General features: G+C 42.9%; 1 protein-coding gene across 5 annotated transcripts in view; it reads left to right on the top strand.

Moving 5' to 3' along the window:
• KCNJ6 (potassium inwardly rectifying channel subfamily J member 6) overlaps nucleotides 1-21,908 on the top strand; it is a 232,815-nt gene that overhangs the window by 140,246 nt on the left and 70,661 nt on the right. The window lies entirely within an intron of this gene.

Genomic DNA, 21,908 nt, shown 5'->3' with positions numbered 1-21,908 from the left:
GAAGTTGGCAAGTCTTTGTGGCAGATTCAGGGCAGAAAAGGGTTTGGGGGGCAGAAGAGTAGGTCAGGAGGTAGTTCCCCAATGGGTGCCTGCTACCACCCAGATTTCAAATAAATTGGTGAAAGGTGATCTTTAATTTTTTTCTGAAGTTTTCTGTCTTTAAGCTTCCCCCCCCCCCGGCCCCTAGGGAATAAGGTGGAATTTCAGCAGCCCCACAACTCCACTTGCGGGGGGGCAACATGGTGGCCCAGAGCGGGTTGTGGTGTAGTGCGCATAGGGTGCAAACCACCCCCAGAATGACAAGCCCATGGGGCACTGGGTTTTGTTGTTTTCAGTGACTGAGGTGTTCTGAGAGTTGATTTTCTGGTAGGAAATAAGAGTGGATACTCTCATTTCTTACCAGAGAATCTACTCTCAGAAGAACTATCTTTTAACAACAAAAGTACAGTATTTGAGGATTCCATCCAGGTGCAAACCTAAGTACATTATAAGTACATATGGATACTATATTTAGTACTCACACATCTAAAATAATATTGTTACGGGCAGTTTCATGTGTCATTATGCTCAGGGGATTTCTGAACACTACCTAGACAAAATGTTTGGCTGGGTGCTGTTAATTTCAATTGATGTGAACTGTAAAATTGCCACAAGAAGCTGATGTTTGTGTTCACTCTATTGTTGTGAGATTTCAGAAGATCAATACATTTATGTTACTAGGCACATCTTTTCAAAATGCTGAGCAGAAGATAGGGAAGGAAATTTTGCTACTGCATAGCACTTGAATAGGTGAGGGGAGAAAGAATATTGCATATACACTTCATTGGTGCTGACTGTTGGCTTTTCAGCACTGGGGCGCTTTCCAGATGGCAGCTTAAAATGGCTTTCAAATATATAGGTTTGGTGTGCATATGTACCGTCTATATTTTGACACCGTCTTGCATAGGGGGTCATTTGCAAAGCCACAGCCTGAATTGGATCTTATCTTGATGTTTCAGGCTTAAATTGTTGTAAGAGTGTGAGAAAAAAATAGCGTTTTTTGGCAGGCTTGTTCTGTCCATCCGCCATCTCTACCTCTCAGCTTCCCCACACTCCCTCTCCTGTTTGTGGTGTGTATTTGTTCTTCTCGGCCCTCACCTCTCTCACGTTGTCTTGTTCTCCCCTCCCCCAATGCCCTTGCACAAATTCACCGTTCTCTTCCCCCACCCACAACTCCCCAGATTTGCAATCTCCCCCCCCCCCCATTTGCCTCATGTGTGTGGGTTGTTTCCTCTCCTCCTCCTTTCTCTCTCTCTCCCTGTCCCCTCAAAAATATCACAAATCACTTTTAAAACTATGAAAGCACTAGTAACAGCAGAGCGTTACTAGTAAGTTTCTAGTATCTTAGCACTAGTGACAGCAGGGTGGTGTGGTGGACAGTGAGCTCTCAGAGGACTGGTCGTGCCCATTCACAAATTCAGTATAAGGGGGCAGGGTAGGAGGTGGCAGAAAGCCTTCAGTCACCCACCTCCTCCTCTCGCTCTCTCCTGAAGGAAGTGGTGTTAAATCCCACGGCAGCTTCAAAATATTAGGGTAAAAGCTATGGGATTTTACACCACTTCCTCCTGCAGTCTGAAGAAAACTTTATTATCTTGGACTTTATTCCTTCTGTTTCTTGTTATATTGCTGCTTTTACATTTGATTTTACAGTTGTGTGGATTTTATAAGTGTAATGTTAATTTGTGGAAGATTTTATTTATTGTTTTATTTTATTCTTTGTTAGCTGCTTCGGAACCTTATAACAAACAAGATGACATTACAAGAATGAGTCTGGGAGATGGGCATATCCATCCTTTAAAGGTTGAAAATGCCTGTTTGCATCCATCCATTTAAAAGCCCATCAAAAAGATGCTAGGAAAAAAGTTGGCCTTTTCTTGCTCATAAAACTGAATTAATACAACGTGTTTGTTTTACAATGACAGGCTATTTAAAAAAAAAAACAGGGCTTGATCAAGATTTTTCTTCAAATTAATCTGCATGAAGTATGCCCAGGGGAATACTTAAATTTTGCTAGTACAATTGACTCACCTAGAATCAGTGTTCCCTCTAACAGGAATTCCCAGATGTTGCTGACTACAGCTCCCATTATGCCCAGCCAAAGGCCACTGCAGCTGGGGATGCTGGGAGTTGTAGTGAACAACATCTGGGAATCCATGTTAGAGGGAACACTGCCTAGAATGCTAACTTATTGTGATTTACCCTTGTGTGAGTTTAACAACATGGCCTAGTTTTAAATGGATTACAAAAAACACAGAAGCCATAACCCAGTTAGTACAGTTAATACCATAGCTCAGTAGTTAGGTATCTCCACAAACTCCAGGTTCCTCCTCATGCAAGGGTCTGAATTCCCCTTGTAGTCAAAACACAGATCACAACAGAGGACTGCCATTCTAGTTCCATGGCCCTATGTCTGGTAAGAAACCTGTACGTAGAACTCATGGGAAGGAAGCCCATGATAGCTGCCCGGTAGCTCAGTGGAAAATAACACTGAAAAGGAAAGAAAAGTGCTGCTCAAGTCCCCTTTGCAACATGGAAATGCAGGTACCACAAGCCAAATCATATCCTTTGCATGTTTAGCTTCCAACAATAACTGAAGGTGGAAAAGAGCAAAGAGAGCAAGACTAGAACCCCCCACCACACACACACACACACACAGAGTACTTCAACCATACAGCAGGACTAGGAGAAGAGAGCTGGTCTTGTGGTAGCAAGCATGACTTGTCCCCTTAGCTAAGCAGGGTCCGACCTGGTTGTATATGAATGGGAGACTAGGAGTGTGAGCACTGTAAGATATTCCCCTCAGGGGATGGAGCCGCTCTGGGAAGAGCAGAAGGTTCCAAGTTCCCTCTCTGTCTTCTCCAATATATGGCTGAGAGAGATTCCTATAACCTTGGAGAAGCTGCTGCCAGTCTGTGAAGACAATACTGAGCTAGATAGACCAATGGTCTGACTCAGTATATGGCAACTTCCTGTGTTCCTATGACCAGCTCATTGTTTTTTGCCACTTGAGATGAAGGCAACATGTCACTCCCAGTAACCCTGGCAGTTATACTGGCATTCCACATTAGAGCAACAGTCACACTATGCCACAAACACTTGCATAGTAACAACAGTGACCCACATGATGGGTCACCCTATGTTGATGCTAGTAACCCACCAGGGCTATGGTACAACTTGAAACTGTAACACAATGAGGCTGCTGCAGAACAACCTAAAACTGCTTACAAACAGTCGCACAGTACAACTGCCCAAAAGCAGTTTTAAGTCATTCTGCAGCAGCCCTGTCATGTTACACCACTGCGGCTGCCTTTCAAGTTGCACAGCAGCCCTCCCTGTCATCAGGGTAGGGCTGCCCATCATGTTGGCCAGCAACATGAGATCTACTATCCCTACTTAATGTTCTTCCAGCAAGGAATTTGTTTGAGATCATATCTCCACCTAGCAAACATGGCTCAAGGATACTAACAAACACATTGTTAAGCAACTTTAATATTCATTCATTCATCATTCATTCAATTTTTATACCGCTCTTCCAGAAAGGCTAGACATCCCTTCTACCCTGTGGATCTAAGGAAATGTAGTTCTGTGAGATGAACTAGAGATTTCTAGCAAAGGATTGTTAGACCTCCATCAAACCAAAGATCCCAGGATTATTTTCAGGAGGGACCAAGACCAGTCAACTGGTATAAAAAACAGTGTAAATGTGTAAGTTTCCAACTCCACCAAGCACACTGTCTCTGAGAAGAATTGTGTGAAAGAAGCAATTCAGACTTGGTCATTGTCATTGCTCTACCCTCAGATCTGGTCCAAGGGGACAGATGATTCCAGGGAGGGAATCCTGGCCTCTGCGCTACCATCAAGAGTGAGAAAACTTTATTCTAACATGACTGTCAGCCAGCATTTGCTATGAAAATCGCTTTAAGAATTTTTTGTTGTTGAAAAGTAGTATATAAGTTTTCTAAGTGAATAAATAGTATAGGTTGGCTCCAGTTCAACAGTACTGAATAGTTCTTTACCAGAGGTAAAGTACAACAATACCTTTTAAAGCTAATTTTAGACATTTTCTTTTGCAGACATCTTCATCTTGATTTTTTGTTCTTTTTATTCAAAACTTTCATCTTCACAGCTTGAAAACATCAATTATGTGTGTTTTTGTGTATACATGTTTAGATATGTCTGAGGTTGTCCCTAAAAGCTATATTCAGTAAACCAGTCTGCAGTTTCCTTTTAACTATCAATACACACTTGGAATAATAGAGTCTTTTGCATTTTTAAAAGCACATAAGAGTTCTGAGGAATAGCTACACAGAAACCTGGAAGATTATGGTTTGTGAGGTGGGGGAGGGGAATTAGATATGTTTTAGTTTTCATTATTTTACTCAAGACTAAAACAGAGTTTCATTTATTTCAAGACTAAGTAATCCTATAGCATAATTTCTATTTCTGTTATCATAATTTTTTTCCCACTTTGTGAACTTTCCCTTGCTATGCATATTTGAATATTTTGTAACATTCAAAATAATTGCAAGCCTCTGTATAGATTTCTTAATGGAGAAGATCCTGGCTCCACCAGTTTAGGCAAATCTAACAGTATATTGATTTTTTTAAAGGTGGCTATATAGAGAAGGGAGTTCATCTTAAGTGGCGCAGTGGGGAAATGCTTGACTAACAAGCAGAAGTTTGCTGGTTCAAATCCCCACTGGTACTATATCGGGTGGCAAGGATATAGGAAGTTGCTGAAAGGCATCATCTCATACTGCATGGGAGAAGGCAATGGTAAACCCCTTCTGTATTCTACCAAAGAAAACCACAGGCTCTGTGGGCACCAGGAGTCGAAATCGACTTGACAGCACGCTTTACTTTATATAGAGAATGGGGGGTTAAAAGCATCAAACAGCACTCCATACAAGTATTATCTGGAACCCAGAAGGATGCAGTTAATCAAAAAAATATAAGTATAAATCTATTATTGATTAACATAACAGAAATTATGTATAAGGGCAAGATGTTGCTTCTTCAGTTGCTCTGATATTATTGGAAAAATAAGTTTCCCAACAACATCAAAGCAGCTGAAGGAGGCAGAAACATAATTCATGTTACGTTAATCAGCAGTAATTTTATATAAACAACGCACCATGATATTACATTTCATAAAATTAAACAAATTGACCACCAGGAGAACACAGTTGCCTTCAGAGCTCCAGAGCTGCCAATTGAGGAAAGAGTATAAATCATGTTTTATCATATGCACCATGACTGACAGCAAACAATGGCTCATACAACTAAAGAAAAGGGCCATTAAAAGGGGGAGCCAACAACTGAACAAAGAATGAACAGTTTCTTTCTTTCTGCAAAATAGAAAATGAATAAACATAACAAGCTGTTCTAGTAAGAACTAAATTGTCTACTTTCCTTTCACTATCCCTACAACTGGAGTAAATTTGGTCCAAATCAGATAGGCAGTTCACAAGTTAGCCCATTTGTATCTCAAATGTTCATACATCCACCATCTTGAATCGGAGTGGAAGATATCATCACAAAATATGGTTGTGAGGTATCCCTATGGGTCTCTACAACTACCAAACTTGGTCCAAATCGGTTCGCAAGTGAACCTCAAATATTCACATGTCTGTCATCTTGAAGCTGGGTGGATGATATCATTACAAACAATGCCTCTGAGCAATCCCTATGTGTTCACAAGTTAGCCCACTTGCGCCTCAAACATTTAAGCATCTGCCATCTCAAATTTGGGTGGATGACATCATCACAAACGACACCACTGAGGTGTCCCTACAGCTGTAGCAAATTTGGTTAAAATTGGTTAGGTGATGCACTAGTTAGCCCACTTGCACCTCAGATGTTTACGCATCCACCATCTTGAATTGGGGTGAGGATTCCCCTTTACCAGTAAACTAGGCCATTGAGGTGTCCCTACAACTATACCCAATTTGATTCATATTGGTCCAGGCATTGCGAAGTTGATCAGGGAAGGGGGCAGACACACAGATGGACACACACACAGAATGCCAGGTGATCTCATAAGCCTACTGAAAAGTAGACTAAAAATGAATAGGAACAGGAATAGCTGACTACTAAAAAGTAGACTAAAAATGAATAGGAAAACAAACTAAACTAAAATAAATGAAACCAACAGAAGAGAACCAAATAAATAAATAAAACAAAATCATATTAAAATGAAAAAATACACTTCACTAGTTATCAGATTGCTGTAGCTCAATATTATTCAAGTTGCTCATCATGTTATTACAGATCTGATTTGTGATTATTATTTTGTAATAAAAGATAATTGCAGCTCCAGCTCCTCTAGCATGCACTTGTGCCTTTAAATTGGACAGTTCCTCTTTTCAGGATCAAGTTCATTTTATTGCTTCCTGTTGATCTGAGATGGGGATTAGAGAGTAAAGGTAAAGTTTGCCGTCAAGTTGGTCTTGACTCCTGGCGACCACAGAGCCCTGTGGTTGTCTTTGGTAGAATACAGGAGGAGTTTATCATTGCCATCTCCCACGCAGTGTGAAATTATGCCTTTCAGCATCTTCCTATATAATGTGGGAGAGAGTTCTGTTGCCCAAGGGTGGAGGGATGATTTTCAGAAACCTCCTCTTCTCCCTCTGCCTTCCAGAACTATGTTCCATCGATATTAGAGGATCTCAAGGCTCTGCCAGAGAGCTCTTATCTGTAAGCTTGATTGCTTTGCTTTGTTTTCTTAGCTTGCTTTTTCTTCATTGTTTACTTATCCACAGACACTCCTTAAAGCTCTCTTTGTTCTCCTTGCTAAGAGAGAACCGCCGAGTCCGTAGCGTCTTATCTTAATATACTCAGTCTTCTCCCAGAACTATGTTTCAGAGGGCCCTCCAAACCTCAAAATCATAGTGACAGGAGGCACAGATAGCTGCAGAAGGAAGGGGAAATTGCACGTTCTCCCTTTTACAACAGAAAACCCTGGTGTGTAGACAGAAAGTTAGTCTGGATGTTGGCTAGCGAATCTGGAATTTTCTACTGTATGGTTTTTGCATACTTAAGCTGCAGTGGTAAACACACTAACTAACTAGGGCAGGGATTCCCACCCTGTGATACTCCAGATGTTGCTGAACTACAACTCCCATACTCCCCAGCTATAATTTATTGTGGCTGGGGATGATGAGAGTTGTAGTTCAGCAGCATCTGGAGTATCACAGGGTGGGAATCCCTGCCCTAGGGAGTAGGTCCCATTAAACATAGTGGAACTTATTTCTAAGTAAATATGTATAGGGCTGCACTGCAACTCTCAAGATGTATGCATGTGTATTTCCCTAGATAAATGTAGTCATGCCGCATATTTACAGTTTGAGGTGTTTAGGTGGACGAAATAGAACTGCTAGGTGGTTGAGATTTAGCTTTTGAAACATAACAGCAGTATTTTATTTTTTATTGCTTGTACTGCAGTGGCTCAGTGTACATGATTAAGGCAAACTGGTATTTAGAATAATAAATGGAATGGACAGTTTGGTGACAACATTGATTTTCATCTTATAGAGATTAATACCTAGTACTGACACATTGCCACAGAACCAAATGGGATTTTCACTCATTTCAAGAGAAAAATGATTAAAATGTAACACTCTGCAAATGTATTAACATATGGTAATAAAACTATGATTCTGTGTATGCTGCTCAGAAGACTTCAGGAAAAATATGATTGCTTGTATTCTTTCCATTACTTAAGGAGATATTTTCTAGTTGGTAGAGGTGAAAAGTTAGATAAGAGTAGGGATGTGCGAAACGTTTCGGATACAAAACGTTTTGTACCCAAAACAGCCTGTTTGGGGTGTTTTGTAGACAAAACAAAACACCCATTTTCCAGATCCAAAAGTTTTGTATACAAAACAAAACGTCCCTGTTTCGGCTACAAAACGTTTTGTTGTTTCGGACCTCCATTTTGTGGTGTAGATTCTCTGGTAGCATATAAGACTGGATTCTTGTTTTTCACTGAAAATCTCATATGCTACCAGAGAATCTACAATGAACACCTCAGAAACAACAAAACCCAGTACCCCACAGACTTGTGGGTGTGGGGGTGGTTGGCACCTTATGTGCACTACACAACCCCTCACTCTGGGCAACCCCAGTGCCCCCAAATGGAATTATGGGGCTGCTGAAACCTCCATTATTCCCCATGGGAGAAATCTTAACGACACGTAAACTTCAACAAATCACAAAAGATCAGCCCTTTGCCCAATTCCTTTGAAATAATTCTGGAAGTTTCCTTGCCCCCATTGGGCACTACCACCCACCACACTCTGCTCTGGGTCATCCATTTACCCTTGACTTGAAGCGATACATTTGCTGGAATCCCCATTATTCCCTATGGGAAAATTCTTAAAGATGTGTAAACTTTAAAAAAATTCACCCCAAAAAATCAGCCCTTTGCCTAATTCCTTTGAAATTTGGGTGGTAGCTTCCACCCATTGGACACTACCACCACCACCCACTCTTTTGCCCTGGGACACTTTTTAAAAATCCAAATCAATTCGGATTCGGATTCGGAAAATTTGGCTACAAAACAAAACAGGGCTGATTCGGATTCAGAAAATTTGGGTACAAAACAAAACAGGGATGTTTCGATTCAGATACAAATCGAAACAAGAAAATTCCAAAATGCACACCCCTAGATAAGAGAGATCAAAACTAAAGGAAAACAGGTGGCTTGTCAAGGATCAAGGAGGAGAGCTGGTCTTGTGGTAGCAAGTAGTGATGTGCGAATCGGTTTGGGTACAAAACAATTTGTACACAAATTGACCAGTTTGGGCGATTTTGGGACTAAACAAATTGCCTAGATTTTGGACCTGAAAAATGTGTAGATTCAGACCTCAATCTTGTGGCTATCTCCCTTGCGTCTCTATTTTGTGTCAGGAATTAAAAAAAAAAAAAATCCCGCCCTACAAAGCTTCAGATTGGTGACTTATGGTATGCAATGATTGGTTGGAGATTCCCCCCTGGTTCCAGATTGGCTCATTTCCATTTAAGTCTTTGTTGCCAGGGGTGACTGACCCCGCATTGGCTAGGGGGAGTGTCAAAGAAGGGACAAGGGTGGGGGGAGTTCGAAGGAGGGATTTTCAAATGTATTTAAGGAGGCTGCCAGCCACCATTCTGCCTTTCTGACTTGTGGGAGAAGAGAGAGAGAGCCAGAGGACCTTTGCTTTGCCTTGCCTGCCTCCTGCCTGGAGTGGATTCTCTGCTTTTTGTTCCTGCTTTCCTGATTGAGGAAAAGAGAGGAGGATTTCTTTCACCCTCTTCCTGCTGATGAGAGAATCACTGCCTGTGCCTGCTGTCTGTGTGAATTGATTTGGGTACAAAACTATTTGTAACCTAAACTACTTGTTTTGGGAGATTTGTGGACAAAACATATCACCCTTGTGCTAGCTGGCCAGATTCGGACCCAAAATAAATTGAGAGTGATCAAAGTCAAGGAGTACAGTGAAAAAATGGGTCTGCAAATAAATGTAAAGAAGACTAAACTAATGACAACGGGTATGGCAGCCGGCCTCAGAATTGATAATGAAGACATTGAAGTGGTGCATAGCTTCTGTCTTTTAGGATCAACCAACAACAGTAAAGGTTCAAGGATTCAAGAAATACGCCACAGACCAGCACTTGGTAGGATTGCTATGAAGGCCTTGGAAAGGATATTTAGATGCTGTGACATGTCTATACCTACAAAGATTAGAATCGTTTGGACAATGATCTTTCCTGTGACACTCTATGGGCGCGAAAACTGGATTTTGAAGAAGCAAGAGAGAAAAAGCATTGACACTTTTGAACTCTGGTGCTGGAGAAGACTTTTGAGGATACCATGGATAGCCAGGAAAACAAACAAATTGATCATAGAACAAATCAATCCAGAATTTTCACTCCTGGCACAAGTAACCAAGCTCAAATTATCATACTTTGAACACAATATGCTAACACCCAGCTCCCTTGAGAAGTCCATAAAGCTAGGGAAAGTTGAAGGAAAGAGAAGAAGATGACGGCCAGCAGCAAGGTGGATGGACTCAGTTATGACAACAATGAATGCACCACTGAGAGACCTTAAAGGCCAAGTTGGAGACAGATCATCCTGAAGAGAATCTATGTCGTTGCTAAGAGTTAAAACTGACTTGACGGCACTTAATCAATCAATCAATGTAGACTGACTTGTTCCAATCTGCTAGCCACTGTGTTATTCTCCAAATTTGCTGGCATAGTTTGGTTAGAGCCTTGACTGATTCTTCTTCTGTTCCCTGCCATATTTCTGTAGCTATTCCATTAATTCCTGTAGCCTTCAACTTGGTAATGACCGCAGTGCTGATCTAACTTCATCTTCCCATACTAGAAGTTCTTGCAAGTAGAGAATATCTTCTAAAGTATCTCGGATGTTGATGTCCCTGCTGTACAGATTTTCAGTATACTCCTTCCATCTCTGTTTGATCTTCTCTGAATTAGTTACTATCGTCCTTTGGCATCCCTGAACATACCAATTCAAGGTTGGAACCTCCTTCTGAGATCAGAGATCTTTTGGAAAACTTTCCTCATTTTTCCCTGTCTATTTCCCTTTCCTCAAGGTCTTTATAGATGTCGTTGTATTCTCCTTGTCTCTTATAACAGCTTTCTGAAATTCCCTATTAAGTTCCTTCATGAGGCCTTTATCTTTCTTGACTTTGGCTTCCCTCCTCTTCTTGGCAATTTCCACCATCTGTTCTGACATCCATTTTGCTTTCTTCTGTTTCTTGGTCTTTGGCAGTCTCTTTTCGCATTCATCCATCACAACTTCTTTGATTTCATTCCACAGTTCCTCTGGTTCCCTATCAATGAGGTTCAGAACCAGCAGTTCCTGATGTTCCTCTTGACAATTGTGGGTACGTTCTTAAGTTCATATTGTGGACACTGGGTAGCTTTGTTTTACCGCTTTAGCTTGACTTGGAACTTGCACATGAGCAGTTCGTGATCTGTTCCACAATCGGCCCCTAGCCACATCTTTGCTGTTATAACTGAGCTCTTCCACCTGCTTGCACCAATAATGTAATCAATTTGATTTCTTTTTACTCCATCTGGTTATATCCATGTGTATAGGCACTGCTTTGGTCGTTTGAAGAAAGTGTTAGTAATGAAGAGATCATTGGCTTGGTAGAAACAAATAAGTTGTTGTCTTGCTTCATTTCTGTTTCCTAGGCCATACAGTCTGACAGTGTTTTCCTCTTTACCTTTTCCAACTTTGGCATTCCATTCTCCAACCACTAGCATCACATCTTGTTTGCATGTTCTGTCAATTTCAGACAGGACTTGAGCATAAAACTCAACAACTTTCTCTTCTTCTGCATCAGTCATTGTGGCATAGACATGAAAAACTGTCATGTTAAAGGGTTGTCCATGAAATCTAATTGATATTAGTCGGTCACTGACTGCATTGTACCCAAGTACTGTCATTGCTATATTCTTCCTGACTATGAAAGCGACACCATTCCTTCTTTGTTTTTCGTGTCCTGAGTAGTAAACGGTATGATTTTCTGACTGAATGTGTCCAATTCCATTCCATTTTAATTTGCTGATGCCCAAGATGTCCTTCTGTAGTTAATTCATTTCATCTTTCACTGTGTTGAGCTTTCCCATATTCATGCTTCTTGTGTTCCATGTTCCCACTGTAATTCTGCCTTTGCAGCTTCGGATTTTCTTTTCACACATGGCAACATCAGCCACTAGACGTCCAAAAGACTTTAGCCTAACCGCATCATAAACACCACTGGTACTCAAAGATCCTCAGCTCTTCCTCAGTAGCATGTTGAATACCATCCGACCTGAGGGGCCCATCATCCAGCATTACATCAACTATCATTCTATATTGTCTATCCATGTGGTTTTCTTGGTAAAATACAGGAGTGGTTACCATTGCCTTCTCCCGTGCAGTATGAAACGATGCCTTTGTTGTTGTAACTAAAGCCCTTCTTATATTACTGCTGCCCAATATAGGTGCCTGCTTGCTTTAGCTGGGCAGCTGGGATGACCTTTGCGCCATGGGTGACCCTACTGAGAGTATACCCGCCGGCATACTTTGCTCATCCTTCCCAGGAGCACACACACCCCGCCACCATGATGCAGCATAGCAGGACTTGGGGTGGGCTGCTGCATTTGCACATGGTTAATCTAGATGTCAGCCACTGCTAGCCTACAGTGCTGATTTGGCAATTTTGCACTTTATAAAAATAAGCCCTGCTACTACTCTGTAGAATTTATTTAGGGCTTTTCCATATAAACAGACAAGGCATGCCCTGATTGCATTTTAATCTTTATACAATGAACCCACAAGCCCTTATTCTGCATCAGTATCACAATGTCCTGTCAGTACAAAATGGTTGGAAAGTATAGCTTTGCTGTTGGGAAATGATGTACAGCTGTTTGCTCTCCATCCCCAAAACTGGCTGAGTGCACACTCCAGCAGACAAGTCAAGGAGCGCACAGCCTCCCTTCCAAGAGGTTTTTAAGGCTCACAAAATGGCAGGGGAAAGGGTAATGTGTAGCCTTGCTCCCCCTTCCCTGCACAAATAGCAATATTCCTGGATGAACACTAGAATTGAGATTGCATAAAAGGATAGGCATAGAAGGGTTGGGGGGGTTGTTACTTTGTGCAGTCCCCCCCCCCATTAGTAATATCCCTTTCCCCCCAGGAAATATTTCAAAATGGCAGACACATGAGATGGGATTCATGTATTTTATGCATTAGTAAACTTAACCTTGCTTGCCTGGGTGCATGGATTATTGAACTGGACAGTACCCAAACAAAAGAAAATACACAGAACTTCTGGCTCCATTGCTATGACCTAAGAGACTGGAAAGTGGAAAACAGGTGTCCAGATTTCCTTGCAATTCAATGAGGAATATGGAAGCAGGAGAAGCGTAATACCTGATTAATTCAGGGACCCCTTAAGACCTGAAGGAGTGTCAAATTCAGATTTAATACCCGATTTCTCAAGTCCTTTAGTCAAACAACTCTCATTCAGTCTGTTTGGAGCTACAAACAGGAATGTTTGCAGGATAACTTGCTTAGCAAAAGCTATTTATTTAGTAAAGTCCCTTGTGCATCACTAGGCATGAGATGAGTAGCTATAAGATTATTAATATTTCAGTCATGATTAGGAAATGTTTGTAGGGATATACAATATAAGAGAAGAGCCCAGAAGGCCAGATAATTTTTTTTAAGGGAAGTGGAATTCCTTCACCTCATAAGGTTATATCCCTTGAACTCAGATTTTCTAACAGTAGCAATAGTATCTCATTACAAGCCTCCATAGTCTGAAAGTGTCTTCCTCAATGCCTAATCCAATTGTCTATAAAACCATATTCAAAAGGCCTACCTATGATCTTGGGGTGTGCAAGCCAGCTCCATTCAAGCCAGGCTCAACATCAAGCTGGCTTGGCTTGGCCCAGACCGGCCTTGGCCATCAAACTGAGGCCAACCTTCAACCTGGACCAGCCTTCAAACCAAACCAGGCTTGATTCAAACCAAACAGATTCAGAGCTCTACTGGCAAAGGGAAATCCAGTGAGGATTCCCCATTACCAGTAAAAGGACAGGGCAGGGGGGCTTCCCTAAGGATAGTGTGGGCAGGAGAGCAGTGAGTTATTATTACTTACAAGTTCCATTGGTGGCAGCTGTGGGAGGGGTGGTGGGGGTGGCAGCTCCCCCCACACCGGCTGGCCTCACCCAGAGTAGCCAGAGGTGACGGAGGCCCAGTTCAGGCCTCTGCAGATGCATGGAGTCCATTTTAGTTACCTCCGTGCATGCGCAGAGACCATTCACACAAATGGCCTCTGCACATGAGGATTTCACTCCTTTTGCTGCTGAAGATGATCCACAGGTGTTTTGATTCAACTTTGAGAGAGCAGCAAAGGAGTGGGGTCTACATGAAAAGTATATGAAATGTATTACAAGGCTGCTTAAAGGAGAGTTGGCAAAAGTATATAGCATGATTCAGATATTATGTCTGTACACATGTTTACATGCATGACTGTACCTGTGTTCATTTTAAAAGTGAACCTGGATACAGGCCTTTCAAATGCATGGTAGAGATAGCAAGTGTACTTCTGTACCTGCATTCAACATAATATGTGAATGACTGTACCTGTGTACACTGTACACTTCTTGTATGAGTGTTGAACGTAATGTGTGAATGGGCCTTATGACAGCATGCTCGGTGTCCCCAAGGCATGCTATCATATGCTGAATATAAGGATAATGTATATGAAAGGTTTTTTATATTGACTATAAGGATGCTGTTGAATATAAGGATGCTGCATATAAAAGGTTATGTTGAATATAAAGATGTGGATAAAATGTTTAAATTGGGGCCTAAGCCTTTTAGGAAGAGGTTCATAGCTTTGGAGCCCCAATAGGAAAACTCTCATGTGGTGTCTGAGGCAAACGTGATGGATTTGTTGAACAAGTAGAATGAGGGAGCTAAAGCAAATAACTAGGGAAAGTTGGTTTATTTGGTGTGCCGAGGCCAATTTTATTTTCAGGAAATTAAATTATAGGTTAAAGATAGGAAACCAAGGGATGTCTTCCAAGCAACTGAATTGGCAGATCAATATGTGTTAAACAGAGAAGACTTTATAGGGTCATGTTGGAGAAAGGAAATAAATTGGCATCAGATTTGGTGAGGAGAGAGACTTCTTCAAAAACACGAATAAGTGCCAGATGGGTCAGGGGGTTCTAGTGGGATGAATTCACTCTCAGGGAGGGAGCGAATCTGTTATAGTTGTGTGGAGGGAAGACACCTTAGGAGCTAGTTATCCCAGGATGCAAAATGCAGTTCTGGCTAAGCCAGTAAATAAAGCTTCCCTAGTGAAAGAGGGTAAGTTTCACACTGAGACAAAGAAAGTATATACATATTTGGTACAGCTAACCAATGTCCAGATGGCCCAAGCAAGGTTCCAAGAGCTGGTTCCAGTTTTTTTAAAAAATCACTTGATTTTGGGGTTATTGGATACTGAAGCTGTGGTGTCACTTGTAAGGGTTAATTTGGTGTCTCCTCAGGGCATAGTTGCAGGGGGAAAACTATGTGGATTAAGGGGAAATGACTTGACTAGCAAGCCAGAGGTTGCCGGTTCGAATCCCCACTGGTATGTTTCCCAGACTATAGAAAACACCTATATAGGGCAGCAGCGATATAGGAAGATGCTGAAAGACATCATCTCATACTGTGAGGGAGGAGGCAATGGTAAACCCCTCCTGTATTCTACCAAAGACAACCACGGGGCTCTGGGGTCTCCAGGAGTTGACACCGACCAGACAGAACACTTTACCTTTACCATTTGAAGTACCAGTAGCATACCTTCCCATAGAATGGAATGGGGGGAAGGGATATTTATGAGGCAGCAGTAGATTAGGAGCTAGATGTACCATTTTTGTTGGGAGAGATGTGTTGGGACCTGATGCCCAGATTTACATGATAACTTGAAGTCAAAATATTTGGGAGAAAACACCGCATGAGGACACGGGTTTGTTAGGGGACCAACCAGAGGGTAAGGATCAAGAGTGTGGTGAGTTACATAAGGGGAGAAATAGGATGAGAACCTGCAGGAAGTGAGTCAAGAACATCCTGTTGGCTTGAAGAGGGATACTATGAAGGATATTGTTGCTATAACTGTGAAGGATTGGAATCATACAGAAGAGTTAAAGAGCAGTAAATGGGCAAACAATGAGGAGCTTAGGCGTGAGGTCATGTGGGACCCTAGTTTGGAGGGTTTAAGAGGATCAATCCAGAACAAAGAGGTCCCTTTCATGGAGCAACTTGGGGAGAAAGTAGTATTGAAGCAAGGTTTGTTATACAGGCTGTGCCTACCTGAATATGAAAATGTGACTCCTGTCAAGCAGCTTATTATGTCAGAGAGATTTTGACAAAGGTTGCTAAGATTGGTACATAAGGCACCTTGTGTGGGCTAGGATGGCTCAGGATGAAGTTAATACTAGGGGTGTGCACAGAACTGGTTTTTGGCAGTTCGATTCAATTTCAAACCTAATTAGAACTGAATTGCTGGTCCACGAGCTCGTTTGGTTGAACAGGTCAGTGGTCCGATCCATAACATCAAGCTTGTGAAAAATGTCAGAGAGTAGGAAAGACTGGACAGAAAACTAAAGCTCCTGTGCAATCTTTACCAATTACTGGGGGAGAGTGACTGGGTGAGTGAGGTTACAGATAAGAAGGCGAGGGGAGCAGCTCTGCAAACTATTTATTGCTGGCTTAAGCTTTGAAACATAAAAATTTAAGAAACTACTTTAAACAATGGAGGAAACTAACAGCTTGTGTGTTAATGAGAGACGCTACAAGAAAACGCTCATGAGGATTTGGTTTTGTAACATTCTTTTCAATGGCTGAAGTTGATGCAGCATTCAACTGTTGGAAGACTAGTTTAATTTAAAAGAGCAGGAGCCATAGAGGAATCTGAAAAGCCTGGGTGAACCTACTGATGAACACCACTTTATAGACTACTTCTTGCAACATGGAAAAATGGATACAATTGAAATAATGACAGACAGACAGACCGTTAAAAAGATGAGCCTAATACCTAAATGGTAAAGGAAAACCTTGATATTTGTAGGGGTTCCATTCTGCTCTACAACCATAAATACGGAATCCACAAATATCAGTCCATTGGAGCAATGGGGATTGGAGAGGTTAGGTGCCCGGAGATGGCAGCGGTGCCTTTTAAAACTGCCACTGTATGGCGGGGATGGTGGCGGAGGTGCGCATGCTCAGAAAGGCCTTAAATGGGGAGCAGACCAGCCTGCATGGTCATTTGGGAGGGAGGCAAAGAGGGGAAAGGAGTCCCCACTGCTGTCTCTGCCGCCATCTCCACAGTTTTAAAAAGGTATTGGTGTGGTCATTTGGGAGGCAGGCGGGGAGGGAAAAGGAGTCCCCACTGCTGCCTCCGCAGCCATCCCTGCCACACAGTGACAGTTTTTAAAGGTACTGCCTCCATCACCACCCCGACCAGCGGATACACGAGTTCCACGGGTCCCCCTCCCCATGTATGCCAGGGTCAGGTGCCTATTTCCCAACTGGTGATATGTGAAACCACTAGTGCTGAACCCACAGATAATGAGGTTTGCATGGATAATGCTTATTTTCCTCATTCCTTAATAATCACTACACACTGACTTTTGGCGAAAGATCAGTGTTCCACTTGAGAAGAAGCAAGGGGATATGTGGCAAAATAGGGTTTTCTCTTGTTCAATCAGAAAAATTACATATTTTTATATAATTACATTTGGGGTAAGATATAAAGTTATAGTGGAGGTTTTGTACTGAATGTAATCGAGGCCGCAAAAGCACTATAGTTACTGGCTGGTGGGGATTCCATATGCAGATTGGGGGAGAGATGAGTCATTGACACAACCGGGGGGGGGGAGGCAGGCAGGGGAAAGGCTTTGCTTCATTCACCTTTCCCCCTAGATGATCAGCAAAATGTTGCTGGGAGCGCTGTCAACGCTCCCACATGATCCATTCTTGGAGGAGAGCCGGGACGACATGTCCTGGCCTCTGGGTATCCCACAATGTGCCAATTGTGGTGCATTGGGGGATTCCCCCAGGGGGTAAGTCCTCTAGGTGCTTGTCCCTGTATCTTCTCAAGTGGAACACAGCTCAAGGAGACACACGAGCAGGAAGCCCAGGTTAAGCGAGTTCCCATTCCCTTAACCCCAACTAGGAGCCAGGCTAAAAAGCTGGGCTAGGTGGCACTGCCCCGCCGAGATCGGGCCCAATCCCGAAGGTTCTCTTGTGCAGCCTAACCCAGGCTGGGCTTACCTAGTCTTGGTTAGGCTGCATGTAAGAACAGCCTCAGAGTCTGTGACAGTTAAGGTCAGTTGGAGTGAAACCATTAGCATTTGGAAGACATGTTTTATGTAGCTCTGTATAAAGGAGGAAAATGTTACATTTATTTCAAACAAGATTAAACTCATAGTTGTTGTTTATCCAGAGTGAAAACAGAAGGATTGTCATGCCATGAAAAACAGCTACCCTAAGATACTTGAGGGATCAGACTGAGTGCTGAAAGTTTCCTCAAGTGGTGGCAGCAGACTGATTCAGTCTGAAATGTCTCAAAACCTAATGATAAGACATCACACTTTGTTTTGCTTTACTTTGTTTTGCAACAGCAGAGTATCTTGAACTAAATGACTGGAAAATATTGTTGCATAATGGATGATAAGGAAACATAAAAAGCAAGGACATCAAAAGTAAACATAGCCATTCTTCAGAGTATGCAACCTTTTCTTTACATACATCCAGTTACAACAGATATTTATATACCACTTTTCAACAAAAGTCCCCAAAGTGATTTACATAGAAAAATAAAAATAAATAAAGATGAAATCCCTAAAGGGCTCACAATCTAAAAAGGAACATAAAACAGACACCAGCTACAGCCACTGGAGGAAGGCTGTGCTAGGGCTGGATAGGGCCAGTTGCTCTCTCTCCCTGCTCAATAAAGAGAATCGCCACTTTTTAAAGGTGCCTCTTTGGTCAGTTAGCAGGCGGCACAATTAGGTTAAAGTCAATCAAGAACGATGTTATAGAGATGCAGAAATTAGTTATTTGATTCAATATATGTATATCCCACTTCTGTAGAAATTATACAAGGTGGATTAATACAATGCATAAAACAGTCAATAAAAACCACACTGAAATCCCATGACAATACACTGGCTGACATCCTGACTAATGAAGCACTGGTACAACATCAGAAGTATCGATGTCACAAAAGTGCTTCTCAAGAGCTGCAGACTAATGCTGTACAAGAGCTAGTGTGAGCGGAGGGTGGGATTTCAACAACCTTTCCTTCCCATAGAAGCCCTCTGTGCAACACACAAAAATGTCTCTTGGTTTTTAAGCGTTGTCTAAACAAAATATTTGGTTTCTGCTAATCTCAATCTAAGGAGCTGTTACATACCTAATTTGAAAAGTGGTAGGAATCTGACAGAATCCATATAAGCAAGAATAAAAATGATTAACCTAATAATTTCAGGTCCTGATTACAGCCAAGTGTTTATGGAAGACACTTGATGAAACCAAAATGGGATCCTAGTTCGCTTTTGAATTTTCCTTTGCTATTGCTCATTTTTTCTTGCAAGCTGTTCTGTTCTGTCTGTGATTAACAGCGTGTATAACAGAGATTTAAGAACCTTTCAAAGTTTTGCTTATCTATTAAAGCACAAAGCTGGTTACCAGTGGTTGCTGGGTTATTTTGCATTTGAGCAGATAACTGTTTAACTCCTTAGCAGCAGAGAAATGATATCAGGGAACTGGCATACAGAAATCAAATAGGGGTTTGATATTTTTTAAAAAATATAGATAAGTTTTCCAATGCATGGAAATAGTAGTCAGGCAAATTGGGCTTCCTTGATTCATGAGTTGATCCCGCAAAAGTGGGCAGATCACACTAATTCCTTCTCTTTTGATCTCAATATACTCTGGTGGCCAATAAAACCTACAAACATGCAGATAAAAATGTTAATTCAGTCTTGGTAGTCTGATATTTAAAGGACAGGAAGCACCATGATGGAACATAGAAATTAATTCTCTTTCACCAAACAGAAAGGCTGAAGGCTTATTTTTAACACACAACCCCCCACCCCCAAAAAGTCTCTACAAGGCACTTGTTCAAAATTTCTTTCATATTCATTTCATTGTGAATGAACATATTGTCTCCCTTATTTAGAAATCTTCATGTATGCTTTTTTCCTCTCTAGTATCCTTTAATTTCTAGCAGAGAATCCACCTTTTTTTCTCCAATTAAAACAGAGGAACATAGCAACATTGGAAGCTGCCCATCTAGCTCAGTACTGACTGAACTAGATGGGCCAGTGGTCTCACTGGCTACATGCACTGACTGGCAGCAGCTCTCCAAGGTTTCAGGCAGGAGTCTCTCCCAGCCCTACCTGGTGATGCCAGGGAGTGAACCCTAGACCTTTTGCATGCAAACAGATGCTCTACCACTGAGCTACAGCCAGGGGCGTAGCTAGCCCGCCGGCGGCCCGTGTGTGGCCACGACGGGCGCCCCGATAGCCCCGCCCCTGCATCTGACTTCAGACGCAGGGGATAGCCACGCCCCCACATCTGACATCAGATGCGGGGGGCGTGGCCTGGCTCCCGAACTGAGCCTTGAGGCTCCATTCGGGACTCTCGGAGGTCAGCTCAGTTGTAACTGCTAAAGGGGCCGCACAGCCCCTTTGGCAGTTAGAAGAAGGCTGGTGCTGCTTTCGCAACACAGCCCAGGAGCGGCTCTTCCCTGCCTTTGCAGGGAAGAGCTGCTCCTGTCTGGCGCTGCAAATGCAGCACCAGCCTTAGTTTAGTTCCCAAAGGGGCCTCGTGGCCCCCGCTCAGGAGCTAAACTACCGCCCCCGCGCCTGACGTCAGACGCGGGGGCCGTGTCAGGGCCGCTCTCGCAGCTCCTGATTGGTCACCGGCCCGGGTTCTTTGAACCGGTTGGCCCAATAGTGGCTCCGCCTCTGGCTACAGCCCCATCCCGTAAGGGGAATATCTTACAGTGCTCACATGTAGTCAGTCACCTATCCAAATGCAAACCAGGACAGACCCTGCTTAGCAGAGGGACACTTCATGCTCACTACTACAAGCCCAGATCTCCTCCCCAAATGAACACCACTCATTTTCATCCCTTGAAACAGATATATTCATGTAGCTAGAACAATGGCTATACAAATTATTGCACACTTAAAATCTAAAGATTGGGGATGTGACGACTCCCATGGGGGAGGTGGAGGAGGATTCTTCAGATGAAGACCCAGATCGGGGGAGCAGACTGAATCTCCGGCCGGCTCAACAGAGCCAGAGCTGACAGGTTTGCAGGCCCGTCTGCCTCCTCCCTCCTCCTCCTGATGAAGCCTTCGAGGCCACTGAAGGTGAGGTGCCTCCCCAGATCCCTGACAGTGGTGTTTGGCCAGAGTATAGGCTCAGAGGGAGGAATGCCGTAGGTCAGAGAGGCTAGCCAGAAGGAACGTGTCCCAGCTCTGGCCCAGCCGTATCTCCTTGATAAGACCCAGCTGCATGGATAGGCACGGCTCTCAGCACTCTGCCTCTTTACAGCAGCCTGGAAGCTGGGTCTGTGCTGGAAACAATGTCCGTAGTGACCAGCCCTACCATGAGCAACCTTGACTCTGTTTCGTGTGTACCCTGATCCTGTGGACTTCCCAGTTTAGACCTCTGGCAATGTTTGTGACTCTCCGATCGTCTGTCCTCTGGTGGCGACTACTACCTATGTCTGACTTTCTGTTCCTGTCTCTCCTTTCCGGCTCTCCTTTCCCCTCCGAAAAGAGTGGTTTTTGCAGCTGCTGGGCAGTCGGCCAAGGCAGGTCACTACAGAGTACCTCAGAGTGAAAACAGGACTTGGTGTGCCCCTAATGTTTATTTTCTTATTTGGACCCAGTTTGTGTTTCCATTGACAGTTAAGTATGTATCTATATGATTGAACATAGGCAGCTGCCTCATACTCAGTCAGTCCTTTGGCCCTTCTAGCTCAGAATTGTCTATTCCGACTGATATCAGCTCTCCAGGATTTCAGAAAGGGGTCTGAAATCTATCTGGTGATGCCAGTTTCAGGGGAGTAAGAGCAGGAGAGAGGGCATGCCCTCAACTCCTACCTGTGGCTTCCAGTGGCATCTGGTGGGCCACTGTGTGAAACAGGATGCTGGACTAGATAGGCCTTGGGCCTGATCCAGCAGGACTGTTCTTATGTTCAGTGTTGCAACATGGAACCTTTTACATGTATAAAGCAGGTTCTCTTCCACTGAGCTATGGCCTTGTTCCATCAAGGCTCAAGATTTGG

The sequence above is a fragment of the Hemicordylus capensis genome, chromosome 3 (assembly GCF_027244095.1).
Source record: "Hemicordylus capensis ecotype Gifberg chromosome 3, rHemCap1.1.pri, whole genome shotgun sequence".
NCBI lineage: Eukaryota > Metazoa > Chordata > Lepidosauria > Squamata > Cordylidae > Hemicordylus > Hemicordylus capensis.
This window is presented reverse-complemented; position numbering and strand designations above follow the sequence as displayed.